At 44.2% G+C, this 13391-nt stretch overlaps 1 protein-coding gene and 1 long non-coding RNA gene across 3 annotated transcripts in view; one reads left to right on the top strand and one right to left on the bottom strand.

The window, feature by feature from the left end:
* The window catches only part of SLCO2A1 (solute carrier organic anion transporter family member 2A1), a 530482-nt gene that overhangs the window by 180023 nt on the left and 337068 nt on the right, over positions 1–13391 (top strand). The window lies entirely within an intron of this gene.
* Positions 1517–13391, bottom strand: part of LOC146785275 (uncharacterized) — a 28554-nt gene continuing 16679 nt past the window's right edge. Inside the window, exons 2-3 of the long non-coding RNA XR_014970395.1 lie at positions 2293–2404; positions 1517–1658 (exon numbers count right to left, since the gene is read on the bottom strand). This is a non-coding gene — a long non-coding RNA (uncharacterized LOC146785275). The remainder of the gene's footprint in view (positions 1659–2292; positions 2405–13391) is intronic.

Genomic DNA, 13391 nt, shown 5'->3' with positions numbered 1-13391 from the left:
TCACAAGAGCAAGGGTTATGAAAACATCTTTCCCTTTCCTGATCTCTCCATTTGCTTCTCTGTCTCTATCTTGTTTCCCCTGTGCTTTGCTTCTCCATCTCTGTTTCTAGCAATATACTTGGAAGCCCTTGGTCCCAGATGACAGTTTTGCAACATTACTCCTACATATTGTTAGTTTTGAGCTTTAGTTCACATATGTGGAGACAGACCAGGGCAGTAGGGAACTTCTCACCCTTTTAGTGTGGTCTTTCCACCCCTATGATGCTCTGGCATTGCCAAGTTGTGCATTGATCTCTTGGCAGAAGCACAACCTACATTCTTTCCCTTTTTTATGTAAAAAAATCATAAGTGATGTAATATGTAAGGCCATTATCAGTGCATGATAGGGGTTCAAGATATAGTTTTTTTTTTTTTACTAAACTATAAATGGAGTATTTTAGTGGTTTTGGGGTCCAATCCAGCCCCTCATTATAACGTCGCTTTAATCTTGTTTATTTTTTAGTGTATTTCATTTTTTTAACTTAAGTTATCGTGTTAGAACCTAGTCTAACTCTAGCTTCACTTTACCCCCTGTTTTTTAGTGAAGTTCTGTTTTGTTTAAAAATTATATTCTACACTGAACCAACGGCCAACCCTTTGCATGCAGTCAACCCCCGCTGTGCAATTCTCAGTGGGGTTTGGCCACAGCCGTGAATCCACAGGGCCTGGCCTGCGGCAGATTGGCGTAAAGGACAAGAGATTGTGCACAGCAGGGGTTGGCCAAATGCAAGGGTAAAGCAAGGGGAGACCCAGACAAGGGCCAAGCCCTGTGCTCCATCCCCGCGTGTGGCAAACCCCAACTGTGCACAGCACGTGGACTGGCCACAGACTTTGGTCAGGCCCTGCACCCAACCTTGTGGTTGGCCAAACCTGCTCGCACAGCCTTTGGTCCTTCATACCAACCCCCACTGTCTTCTGTTTTAAAGGTCTCACAAGCTTCCATCCCACGGTACCACAGTACTGTGCAAGCCTCCTTGTGGAAACTTGTATGGTACTACTTTAGCGTGGGAGTGAAACCGGAACAGTGGATTTTTATATATAAAAATATTATTTGGCCCAGTAACAAATGTACAAATACACATAAGTTCACACATTTAATACTAAAGCGCACAGGTGTTATTACCAAAGAAGTATAGCCTAACCGGGTTCAGAATACCCTGCTTTATGACTTCGATTCTGCTCTAGACAGCAAGTGAAGCGATACTCACAAAAGCCGGATATTGTGATTATTGTGGGCAGAGGGTACATCAGTAAGAGATGGTACGCATGGCAGGAGTCTCATGACTGCTTTCTGTGGAGCATGGCTCAGCTTAGTGGGAAGACTAGAGCAGCCAGGCTGGTGATGGGGAAAGAGTGTCTCCATGCCTTTCCTCACTTGAGGAAAGCCTGGCCATGCTTGCGCCTCACTGATTTTGCCCACGACCGAGGTTTACTTTGTGGCAACTTCAAAATGGGCCCACAGCCAAGATTTGAGAGGGAGGTCAGGAAGCCTCAGTGGCAGTGGAAGGACAGCCCCGTCTTCCTCCTCCTCCTCCTTGGTGTCCTGGATTCCTCGTTCCTCCTGGTCCTGGGACGTCGAAGTTTTTTTAGGTCAGCTGGTGGCGTAGAAGAAAGAACTACTACAAAAGCAGAAAAAAAAACTTTTCATAAACGAATACTTGTGACACGGAAATTAATGTAGTCTAAAAAACGTATCGGTTAACAATATTGGCAAACACATGCAACACTTGTGGCAAAAGCCTGAATATACTTGATTGATTAAAAAATCACTCTTAACTGCAGGATCTTACATCCATGTTCACAAACATTGTAATGGAGCAAGCTTTTTGGAAAACAAAAAAACATCCTCGTGATAATTCCCTATACGTACTGAAATGGCATCCCTGGGCACAAACAAAGCATAACGTACCTTTATTGGAGTTTGTTGTGACTGTGTAAATGTACACACGCTTAGCAAGAAAGCTAGGCTGCGTTTATGTGTCTGTATATGGGAATGGGTCTACAGCTTTGTCTTTAAGTTTCCCACTACAGTGTATGCATGTCTGTCACTGGTAATATCTGCTCATAGGTTTTACAATTGTGCGTCCACACATTTTCAGCCTGTCTTGTGAATTTTTCCTGCTGAGTGAAGTTGTGTTTTTGTATGTTTTTCAGGCAGATTGGTTCTCTGAGGGACCATGTTTGTTTGTCTGTGTATTGAGCCTGGTTCTACACAAAATACCTTTGAAGAGAAGGCACTGAACCAACTCTTACCATATGTTGGCCGATGATAATATAGTGTGGCTTGGAACGGTCAGGGGAGGACGCCCAACATAAACAGCATTTGGTCCAGGGGAGGATCATTCTGTCAATGTGATTAGAGAGGCTGTGGAAACAGAAAGAAAACAGTACATCTAAACAGAAGTCAGGGAATATAACTTGGATGCACAGATAAGGATGACACATGCAAGTGGAATGAGGTGGCAGGAGAAAAAGGATCAGAAAGACACTTACAGAATTAGAGAGGGCGTTACAAGGAGTGTTCATTGGGTGGCATTCTTGTCTAGAATGCCATTTGATTAATAGAATGTTAGGTCTTCTAAGTAGTCAGTTTGATGGGATGGTCTGGAAAGAAAAAGGCCACTCTGGGGAGTTTACCAAATAAAGGGCATAATTTTGATGTCGGTCGGTCGGAGCGCCAGCCCCTATCGCAGCATTCAGGAGACCACAGACAAGCCTGCGGACGGTCTGCCACCTTATTGAGATGCGACTGCCAGGCTGGCAGTTGGAAACACAGCGGGGGCATGCTCCAGCCATGAGAAAGGGCCGCAACATGTCACTGCCGTCCATGCACCTCCTGCACATACTTGCACCATGTGCCATGCACCATGTCGTGCATGGCACATGGTGCCAGGGGGTTAGGTGTGTCTTCAGTGATGGCTTGGTGCAGGCAGGAAAGCGGTCTTTCTTTTATCTTTGAGCTGCAGCATTTGGATGCTGGCTGCCGAGGCGGTCGAGGGTGGGTAGAGATAAGCAAGAGAGGTATGCTCTTAGTAAGACAGAGATGGCTTCCCCTATGCCTGCTTCATACTTGGAGAATTGCATTCAGTGACATCTTAAGGATTTTGGGGCCCTGGGCTAAACATATTTTGGGGGGCCCTGTTTGGAACAGCTTTGAATGTATGATCCAATTTCAGCTCTTTAAGGCCCTCTTTGACCAAGTCACTAACAGTGCACAGGCACATTCGTCCACATTTTAAATGTGTTTATATCTAATATTCAGAGATAGTGACATGATTTCAATTTTTTAACACAGCAGCAGCTCACTGATATTACGTTTAAAGAGGAACAAGGGGACCCAATTGAGTAGGCAAGGACCTTGGGTAACAATTTTTAAAGAGGTCAATGGTCCTTGTTGTAAGAAAGTTCGAGGTGGGAAATGAATTTAGAACAGAATCGTCTCTATATTGTTTCTATCCAGCCGGATATTACGATTTAATCAAGATTAATAATAAGTGTCAAAACGCAAAACAATGTACAGTGGGATACAGTCCTGTATCCAATGACATAAAAGTAAAGCAAGTAGTGACAAGGTGTCCGAGTACAACAAAACAAAAGACAATTTTAGGCAAAACAATGGAATGCTTGTTGTATGATAAGAGCAATGAAACAAGCATGATAACTAACTCAACCGTTACACATGGTATATAAATAGTTTGTGTGCACGGTGTTTAAGCAGTCGATGACGTTTCGATCCCATTTACATCAATAACGGGATCATCATCAGGACAAAAATGCTGTTTGCCTGAGCACCGTGAAAATTTAAACAACTATATACATAGTAGAGAAGATGGGAAAAAAGAGGGGGAAAAAGTATGGAAATTAGTGTGGGAAAACCTTCCCTATTAAGCATAATGAAGGTGATACATTCAGACCTACGCAAGGTGAGACGAACGAGTTGTGAGGATTAAAAGCCTAGGGCTGTGAAAGTGGTGCATGTAGGAGGACAATGTAGGTTACACTACCCATTAAAGTTGCCAAATTACGCCGCGCTGGATACGGTGGTTAAGAGCGCTGTGAAATAACTGGAAGCGTGATGCTAGTGAAGAGAACTGGTCAGGAGGGGGACAATATAGGTTACGCTGCCCATTATCAATTACGCCGCGCTGGAGATGGTGGTTAAGAGCGCTGTAAAATAATACGAAGTGAAATACTGGAAGCATGATGCTAGTGAAGAGAACTGGTCTCGGCGGGAGGGCTGTGATCACAAGATAGTGGGTTGCTAGTGAGAAGAGGGAGGAAATGACCAGGGAAGGCTTACCAATTGGTTCTGCCAGCGGGGTGGAACGTTAAAACCCGGGTACCTAGATGGGTCGGGCCCAGTATTTCTAGACCTGAGAATGGAAGGTGATATCAAAAACCGCCTGAGGAGTTATAGGAGTAAGCAAGGCAGAAGGGGCTTGCACCGGACCTTACCTTGATCAAACGTTTTTTAGAAAGTGCCGGTAGCGTGGGTGTCACAGTGGTGAGACTGTGCAGTTAGGCACAGTCGCTCACCAGATGGGCGGTAACAGCAATAGGAAATACCTGGAAGGAAAGGGACCTTGTTGGTGATTAATTCGTGGCTGGGGGCCGTAGGGATAGTAAGACGTTGGTTGAATCCCTTACCTTATTGTCCGTTGTGGTTGCGGTGCCGGGTGGCCGGGGGTCTTGAGGCGGTGAAATACCGTCTCGGGAACAGCTCAGTGGCTCAATGAATATCCTGAAGGGGGACGTGAGCTAAGCCCATTTAAATATCGCGGGACGTCATGATTGCTAGCGAACGCTCGGATGCGCGTTGTGAGCGAGGCGGCCATGTTGGGTGTATGGATCTCAAATTGTTTAACCTACGATGAGGAGAGGGAGCTAGCATGCTGTGATGATCCCAGGGTATATGCGCGCATTTGTGGTTAACCAAAATAAGGTTAACCGGTGTAGATAAAAAAGGAAACATTTGGAAAGAAAAGGGAGAGTAAACATGGAAATAAGCGAGCTAGTGTCTGAGTGGAAATTCTGAGAGATTCAATATAACAAGAATACCTTGTAAATTGGAATGGTGAAATGATTAAAAAAGTTACTACATTAATTGAATTTATAGACAAGATATTTAGCAACACTTTGTGGAAAAAGAAAACATGTTAAGATTCTGTGAAAGTAAGTGCACTTATTACTGAAGGAAAGAAGTCTTCAAAGCATATTGGCATTGTGGAAGGTCAGAGTAGAGTTGTCCAGTCCTCATTTCTATTCAGTCCATTTTTTATGCTTTGAGTGCGCAAAATCCATTTTAATTCCTCTTTGTTGAGTAAGCTACCAATGTCTGCACCTCTGGGTGGGGGCTTAATCTGGCTGATGACCATCCATTTGATGTCATCTTCGTTGTGCCCAGCATTGGAAAAATGTTCAACAAGGGGTGCATTGGGCATTTTACACCGAATTCGGCTGCGGCGCTGGCATATCCTGAGTCGGGCTTTCTGTGTCATTTGTCCTATATAGATTTTTTGGCAAGGACATTGAATTACATAAATCACCTTACATGTATTACAATTGGTGAAGCTATTTGAAGTAATCTTAACATTATTGTGGCTGCTGGCTTGGAGGTGGGAAGTGCAGCTCTGACCAAATGATCCTTTATGTTGCGACTTTTGCGGAAAGCAAATGGGGGCGATTCATGTTCAATGTGCCTGCATTTAGAATTGTCCAATGTTTGAGGACAGATTTACGTATGGCATTAGAAACAGGTGAAAAAGTGGTCACACATACTATACGATCTTGGTTATTAGGTCTCGCCTGACCCAGCGCATGCGCTGGTCTGGCGAGACTTATTGAGAGGGCTCCAAAAAGTGCTACCAGGCCAGCCTAGAGCTACAGTGCATGTGCGCGGGCGGGCGCGCGTGCCGCTTTTACCGCGATTACTTTCACTTTCGCGGCCGCTTTGATGTTTGATCGCGATCACTTTTGCAGCCGCACGGCCGCTTGGCATAGCCAATAGGTCTCGCTTTTGGGACCTTATAAGTATGTAGTTATGCAACTGTTGCATGGCTAAACGCTTATAAGGTCCCAAAGGCAAGACCTATTGGCTATGCCAATGCTTGTTTTTGATTTTGGGAGAAAGGAGGACATCTCTGGTGCAATATCATGCTCTTTTGAGTGCATTATGTACTAGACGTCTGGGGTAGCCACGAGTTTGAAGTTTGGATGAAAGTACAGAGGCTTCACGAAAATAGTCTTCCTTATGAAAACATTTCCTCCTGATGCATAGGAATTGGGAGTATGGGAGGGAGTCTCTTAGAGCCCGTGGATGGTTGCTATCATATTTAAGCAAGGTGTTTCTTTCTGTTGGCTTCCTGTATAGGCTGGTAATCAGTTTACCATTGAATTAATGAATGGTGAGATCCAAAAATGGGATAGAAGATCTTTAAAAACACTAATATTACTACAAATAAGCTATGTGATACCATCCTATTTCTCATATGTGAAGTTCTGTTTCAAACTAAATGAAACTTTTCTTATGGATGTTGCATGAAACTTAAACACAACAGTTCTCTACAAAATCTCTATAATACACTCCAACATGTCATCTGTTTTCTTCCTTTGTCACGGTGTTCATATCTTTCTCCTTCCTGCTCTTTCCCATTTTCTGCCTTTCCCTGAAAACACTAAACCTCGATCTCCAGAAATTAATGCCAGTGCTCAACACTTGCAACCACTTGCACAATTTAAACTGCAGCTGGCATTGTAGGAATAACTAGAAAATAAGCATTGGCAAATCCATTCGGTTTCGCCTATGCAAGATCTATTGGCTTTGTCATTTTTTTTTACATGTTGCACACATCAGCACAAGCTGCTGTGCAACATGGCTTGAAGGGAAACACGCATTGGCATAGCCAATAGGTCTCGCTTTTGGACCTTATAAGTGTTTATCCATGCAACTGTTGATGTTGTTTCACCAAGGATATTGTGCTGCATAACTAAATACTTATAAGGTCCCAAAAGCGAGATATTTGGCTATGCCAATGCTTGTTAAAAACACAAGGTGGTACGCTTCATCATTGGGCCACTCCTCGCTCACGAAAAAAGTTAATGCTATTGAGCCTCGTCTAAATCTGCTCCAAAGTCTTGTGTGTCTCCGGAGTTCTTTTCAGTACTTCTTCCTAAGAGGTCCTTGGTGTTCATAAAAGCTATAAGCCCACCGTCAGCTAATCAAATTCTGTCTTCTGTCCAAGAAAAAGTACAGATGAAATGAACAACATATAGTAATCTCTTTAAATTAGGATAGTGTCTCATTAAAAAACCTAGTTCATTCATTCTAATTGGAGGGGGGAATTTTTTTTTTTTAAATGTGCGTACTTGGAGAATAGTTGACGTGTGAAATTTCTGCTCTAATTGTGTATACAAGTGATTATTTGAATTTAGAACCCAAACTCGCAAGACAATATCAAACACGGTGGAGTACCGTATCTGGGAGCTGAACAGCCTGTCCTTCCACCTGACGCTCTCCGTCACCTGGCACACTAGCAAGCTCAAAGAACAACATGCAGTATAGGAATATTCAATCGCCCTCTGTTAAATTGAACATTCTTCTACTTCTAATTTAGACACTGGGTTGGGGGGAAATGCAACAGCAGAAATGATGCTTGCAGTGAGCATTTCACTGTATAGAAGTCAAAAACATTCTTACAATACATAAAAGTAACAGTACTGAAAGTTTTCAGTCGTGCCTGTTTTTTTCTCCATTTAAATGGCTGGATAGTGCTGGTTGCCAGTCACAAGACTTATGTCCGCGATATGCATCCTGAACTGTGCAAGTCTCATATAGACGCATGTTTATGAATTTGTTATGTTAACTTGTGGTATCCAGGGTGCATGACATCACATGTGCTTCTATGGCATATTCAGTATCACGTAAGGGTGTGTGACATATGACAGTTGTCTGAAGAGTATAGAAAGTGTGTCTGCATTATAGGAACGTAGATTAAAGATGGGAAACTTAGTTTGTTAAATTTTCTTGCTAGATGTTTTTTTTCAATAACCACAGCGGAGTGTATATGATGTGTATCTTAAGTCAGTATTGATCTGTCCAACCAATATAAATTGTGCCCCACTGTGAACCAGATGACTACTGAGAAATTACTTTCAGTCCCATTTATTAGGGCTTGTGGCATTACCAACAAGATAAGTCACTTACACTGACAATCCCTCATCACGATCACGATCACTCTAAAAGCGAAAGTGATCGTGATGACGCACGCTAGGGATGCGCGCGCAGCAGCGGGGGGAGGGGTAAAAAGGGCTGTGTAGAAAAGTCACGCAAGATAAGTCACTTACACTGACAATCTCTCATCGCGATCACTCTAAAAGCGAAAGTGATCGCGATGACGCATGCTACAGAAGAGCGCGCAGCAGCGGGGGAGGGGTATGGTGCTGAAGGCTGGCGCAGGAGATGGCTGGGCGAGAAGGGTGGGGGGAATGTGGGGAGCAGCTGTGCGCGTGCACGCCATCATGCACTGTAGCTTGTCGCCAGCACAAAAAGGTGGGTAGCACTTTCTAAACCCACCTACTAAATGACTCGCCAGACCAGCGCATGCGCTGGATCAGGCGAGACCTAAAAAAGCACTATGACGTAGTCCATGCTGGCCGCATCATAGTGCTTTAAAAAAACGTTAAGATGCCTTATTAAACAAGAGAATACAGTACGCCTGTTGCTTACAGAAGTGCATGATTTGGAGTGCAGGTGGGAGTGGTGGGGTGTGCTGGAGGGGAGAAGAAACGGGTGGAGGCGGGTCGGTTTAGAGGAGAAGAAATTGGCAGGGGGTGAGTTATGGGAATCAAGCAACAGAAGGGAAAAGCAGTGACAGGGGTTGGGGGAGGAAAATATCTATGGACAGGTGCATTTAAGTAATCTTCATAATACATAACAACCCCTACCCTGTATATTCAAGTTTGTGCAAAATACTCAGTAATAAAAGCTGTGATTGAAAGCAATAAACAAAAAGCTGCACAACTACATACAACATTTTATTTGTATAGCCACCAGACACATAAACTAGCGCCATTTCTGCTAGGCCTTGAACACAACTGCATGAAAAAAACGCTTGAGATTCAATGGAGGCCGCCACGATGAGAAAAGAAGTGATACGAAACACTGCCAAAGCGCAGACACATAATGATAAGTGGGTTAGAACGAGTAATGGCACTCAAAAAGAATATTTTCCACTTTGCAAATTAGCATATCACATACTGTGCTTCAATACGGCGCCGTGGAGACCTCGACAGCAATAGGCTTTGATAAAATCGTACCCATAACTAAACTACGGCAAACATTGAATTACTTCTGGATACTTGCAGACTTAGGAAGGCGTTACTCTAAAAGTTTTGTGCTGGGCTGCCTTCGATCTTAAGAGTTTCATTGTGCAATAGTGTCAGCCTTTCACGTCACCTAAACAAAAATCTAAATTACATACTTATTAATTATAAGGGGAAAATGCTTGCGTTGAAGGCGAAACAGGCTGTAGATGTGTTTAATTAAATAATGGTCTAATATATGGTGTCAATGTTTTGTTATGTATTTATAATGATGCAAAAGCTGCGCTCTTAAAAACACATGAAAAGATTTCGAGAGAGAAAACAGCTGGCAGATGCACCCATAAGAAGTGCTCATCCAGGAATACAAAAATAAGTACCTGCACAGTGAAGTAGCCAGTCGAAGGACACTGGTCAGTAGCCAGTGGCCAGTGACGAGAAGCTGTACTTGGTCCAAGCTCCACGTCAGGCAAGGATGGCAAAGCAAGAGTAGAAGTGAAAGTGGACGACCTGGAGACGATGTGCTGGCCTATCAGAAGCATGTAAATTAGAGTGAAATTCGAAAAACCATTGGCAAGTTCAAGTGAGTAAGGGGCGGGTCTAAGCCACTTTTAAGATTTTGTTTCTTTGACTTACAAAAGCCTTCAGAACACAGCGCAAGATTTCGAAAGCGAAACCTAAAAAATGGGCCAGCACATCGGAACTGGGAGCATATTGGACTTCCCCCTCTCTCCTGCACATGCCAATAGTTTAAGGAAGTATTATAATGTGGAAGGAGAGGAACCTTTAGCTGAAAGGCTGATTGACCTGATTCGACCTAGCATGTTTGACGTTTGCTCACCTGCTATACAGAACATGATCATGATATAACTAATACTCTGAGGCCTGATAGAGGAGAACCCTGATGGGAGTATAGTCAGGCACATGTATCAGATCAGGAGGGGAGGGAGAAGGAAATGAGATGGATGGGGAAGTGAGGGATAATTAAATTATTGAAATACTCCTAACAGGGAAGTGTGGCAAAATGAAAGTATACAGAGATGCAGGTTCAGGGAGGACCTAGCCTGGTATTTCAAGTCGGACTGTTCTAATTGGAGCATAGTTAAGACTGATTTGTATATGGCTGGGTCCAAATTAAGGCGGCCTGGTGGGCTAAAGGACGATGGGTTGGAATGCTAATCTGAGTGATTGCCAGTAGTAAGGCTTATTGCACACATACCTCCTATCACCTTGTGTATGTAAGATTGGGCAAGGGTATACCCAGACAGGGATCCTGTGTTCACTGTTCCAGACTCACCAGCCCCAATCAGGTCAAAACTGATCTTGCGTTACTTGTGTCCTAATTCAGGAGGGACCCTATTGAAGCAGGGTGAAGTCTTGTTTGCATAGGGCTGGGTCAAAACTGAGGTGGCATGGTAGGCAAAACAGCAATGGGTAGGAATGCTATCCCAAAAGATTGCCAGTAGTCAGACTTATTGCATGCAGGTCTCCCATCAAGAAAGGAGGGTAAGCTTGATAGGAAAAAGGAACAATGACTAAAGTGTGACTGGGAGTGACACTTGTGTCTTTCTTTGCCAGTTCAGTTCCGGGTCAGTGGCACAGCAAGAATCCCATGGACACAAATGCAAGCAAAGAAAACAGAGCCTTGGCCTCTGGAGGGCTATTAAAAATCAGCAATAATCAAAATTCAATGTGCCCCTCCCTCTCATGTGGCTGGGTGCCACTGCACCTGCTGTACTAATGGTAGCTACGCCTCTGCTTCCAATCTAAAGGAGAGGCAGAATTGACAAAGAAGGCCGGTTTTCCTACTGGCCTCCTCTCCACACATTGTCTCTGAAACAGTTTTCAAGTCCACTTTTGAGCTTCCTGCTGCAGTTCTAAATGGGAAGTGCTGGGTTAGAGGTGTTAGGTAGATTACTGGATCCTCATTGTTTCTGGTTGACAGGACAACCAGATATGGGTCAACAAAGTGCTGCTTAAAACACAATTGTATCCCAAAAAATGCATACTTTTGGTGCTGCAAAACTTGCCAATCCATGCCGCAGTATCCTAGGAGCTTGATCGTGGCAGCCGGCGTGGGAGACAAGATCTTGGTGCACAACGGCCCCTCGACGGTCTTGAGAGCCCAAAAAGTCTGGATTTCTCCTTGTCTTCTAAGGAGAGCTCAACTGATGGCACACCAAGAGTCCAGGACCCGGGAGGCGTCTCTTGGAGATCAGGAACTCACTCAAGCAGAGGTCAGCAGGGCATAGGCAGGTTCAATTGCCGGTCCAGTGCGGAAGGTCAGCTGGATAATTACAGGGAGGCCTCTGAGGCTTGTTGTGTCTCTGTAGCCCTGAACAGGAGGTCAGTCAGCCGACCCTATAGTCACTTCAGCACCTGTAATAAAGGGTGCAGGTCCAGTCTTCCTTCTCAGACAGCAGGGCAAGCCTAAGGCAGGTCTAGTTGGAGGTCCAGGCAGGTCCAGTGCAGCAGGTCAAGTGGGCATTCTATTTTCTGTAGTTTCCACAGACCCAGGAATGTATTGAAGAGTGGGTCTGAGGGTCGCCTTATTATACCTGGTGCCTACTTTGAAGTAGAAGAAACTTCTGTAGTTTTTCCTCTACAGAAGTGTTTGTAATTTCATGCCTCCCTGCCCTGCTCCCGGTCTGTCTGCAGGCACGATAGGCTAGTGTGAAGTGCTTTGTGTGTGAACTGAGGCAGAGTCTTCCAAATCCAAGTGAGACAAGTAACAGCTCCGCCTCGGTCATTAAGTCAGGATGTGTCATCCTGCCAATACCCAAACCCTCTATTGTGAGGCTGTCTGGGAGGAATACACAAATACCAACTGCCAACAACACCTAGTCATGTGACCCAGGAACAGGCTGCAGACACCAAATGGTTAGGGCAAGAAACTGCCAGCTTTTTTTAATGTGCCATTTTCAGAATTGTGACTTAAAATCGGACTTTACCATTAAAGAGGGTTTTAAACTGGAATTCCTCAGCCACCAAACATGGCATCCCTACCTGCTCCCAAATAAAAGTTATACCTTATTAAGTGTAATAAGGTAACCCAATGTTATCCTGTGGGTATAGTCACGCTTTGCAATAGTGAAAAACACATTTGAGAGTTTTTCACTCATAGAAAACTTAAAAGTGCATGTCCAACTTTTTAATAAAATGCACCCTGCCCCATGGGCATTTTAGTGCCTATCCTAGTAGTGATTTATAGGTAGTAGCAAGCACTGGCAAAGTCAATAGGTCTCGCCCATGCAAGAGTTATTGGCTTTGCCAATGTGTTTTAGCCATGTTATGCACCAGCATGGCTGCTGTTTAGCATGTCTAAAAGTTAGAGGCGTAGAGTAGAGTGGCGTGGAGTTGTATACAGTGGAATGACAAACAGTGGAGTGGAGTGTTGTAGAGTGGAGCTGCATAGAGTGTCGTGTACTGGAGTGGCATAGAGTGGAGTTGTGTAGCATACAGTGGAGTGGCTTAAAGTAGAATGGACTGGAAGAATGCATTAGCGTAGTGTTGCAGAGTATAATGGAATATAGTGCTGTGGCATAGAGTGCAGTGGCAATGCAGTAGTGTTGTTTAGAGTTTTGCATAGTAGAGTGCAGTGACATTGAGTGCTGTGGTATAGAGTACATTTGTGCACAGTACAGTGGTATCGAGTGCAGTGGTGCAGAGTAGAGTAGAGTGGCATAGAATCCAGTGGCGTATAGTGGAACAGAATAGAGTGGTTTAGGGTGATGCAGAGAAGAGTATAGTGCCGTAGAGTGAAGTACCATAGAGCAGAGTGCTGCAGTATGCAGTGGCATAGAGTGGAGTGATGCAGAGTAGAGTGGCATATCATGCAGTGTCCTAAACTGCATTGACATAGAATGCAGTAGTGCGGAGTAGAGTGGATTAGAGTTCAGTGGCATAGATTGCAGTGTTGCAGAGTAGGTTGTCTTAGAATGCAGTGGTGTAGAGTGCAGTGGCATAGAGTAGAGTGGTGCAGAGTAGAGTGCAGTGGCATAGAATGGCATGATGTAGAGTAGAGTAGGGTGGAC

The sequence above is a fragment of the Triturus cristatus genome, chromosome 11, assembly GCF_964204655.1.
Source record: "Triturus cristatus chromosome 11, aTriCri1.1, whole genome shotgun sequence".
NCBI classification, from domain to species: Eukaryota; Metazoa; Chordata; class Amphibia; order Caudata; family Salamandridae; genus Triturus; species Triturus cristatus.
This window is presented reverse-complemented; position numbering and strand designations above follow the sequence as displayed.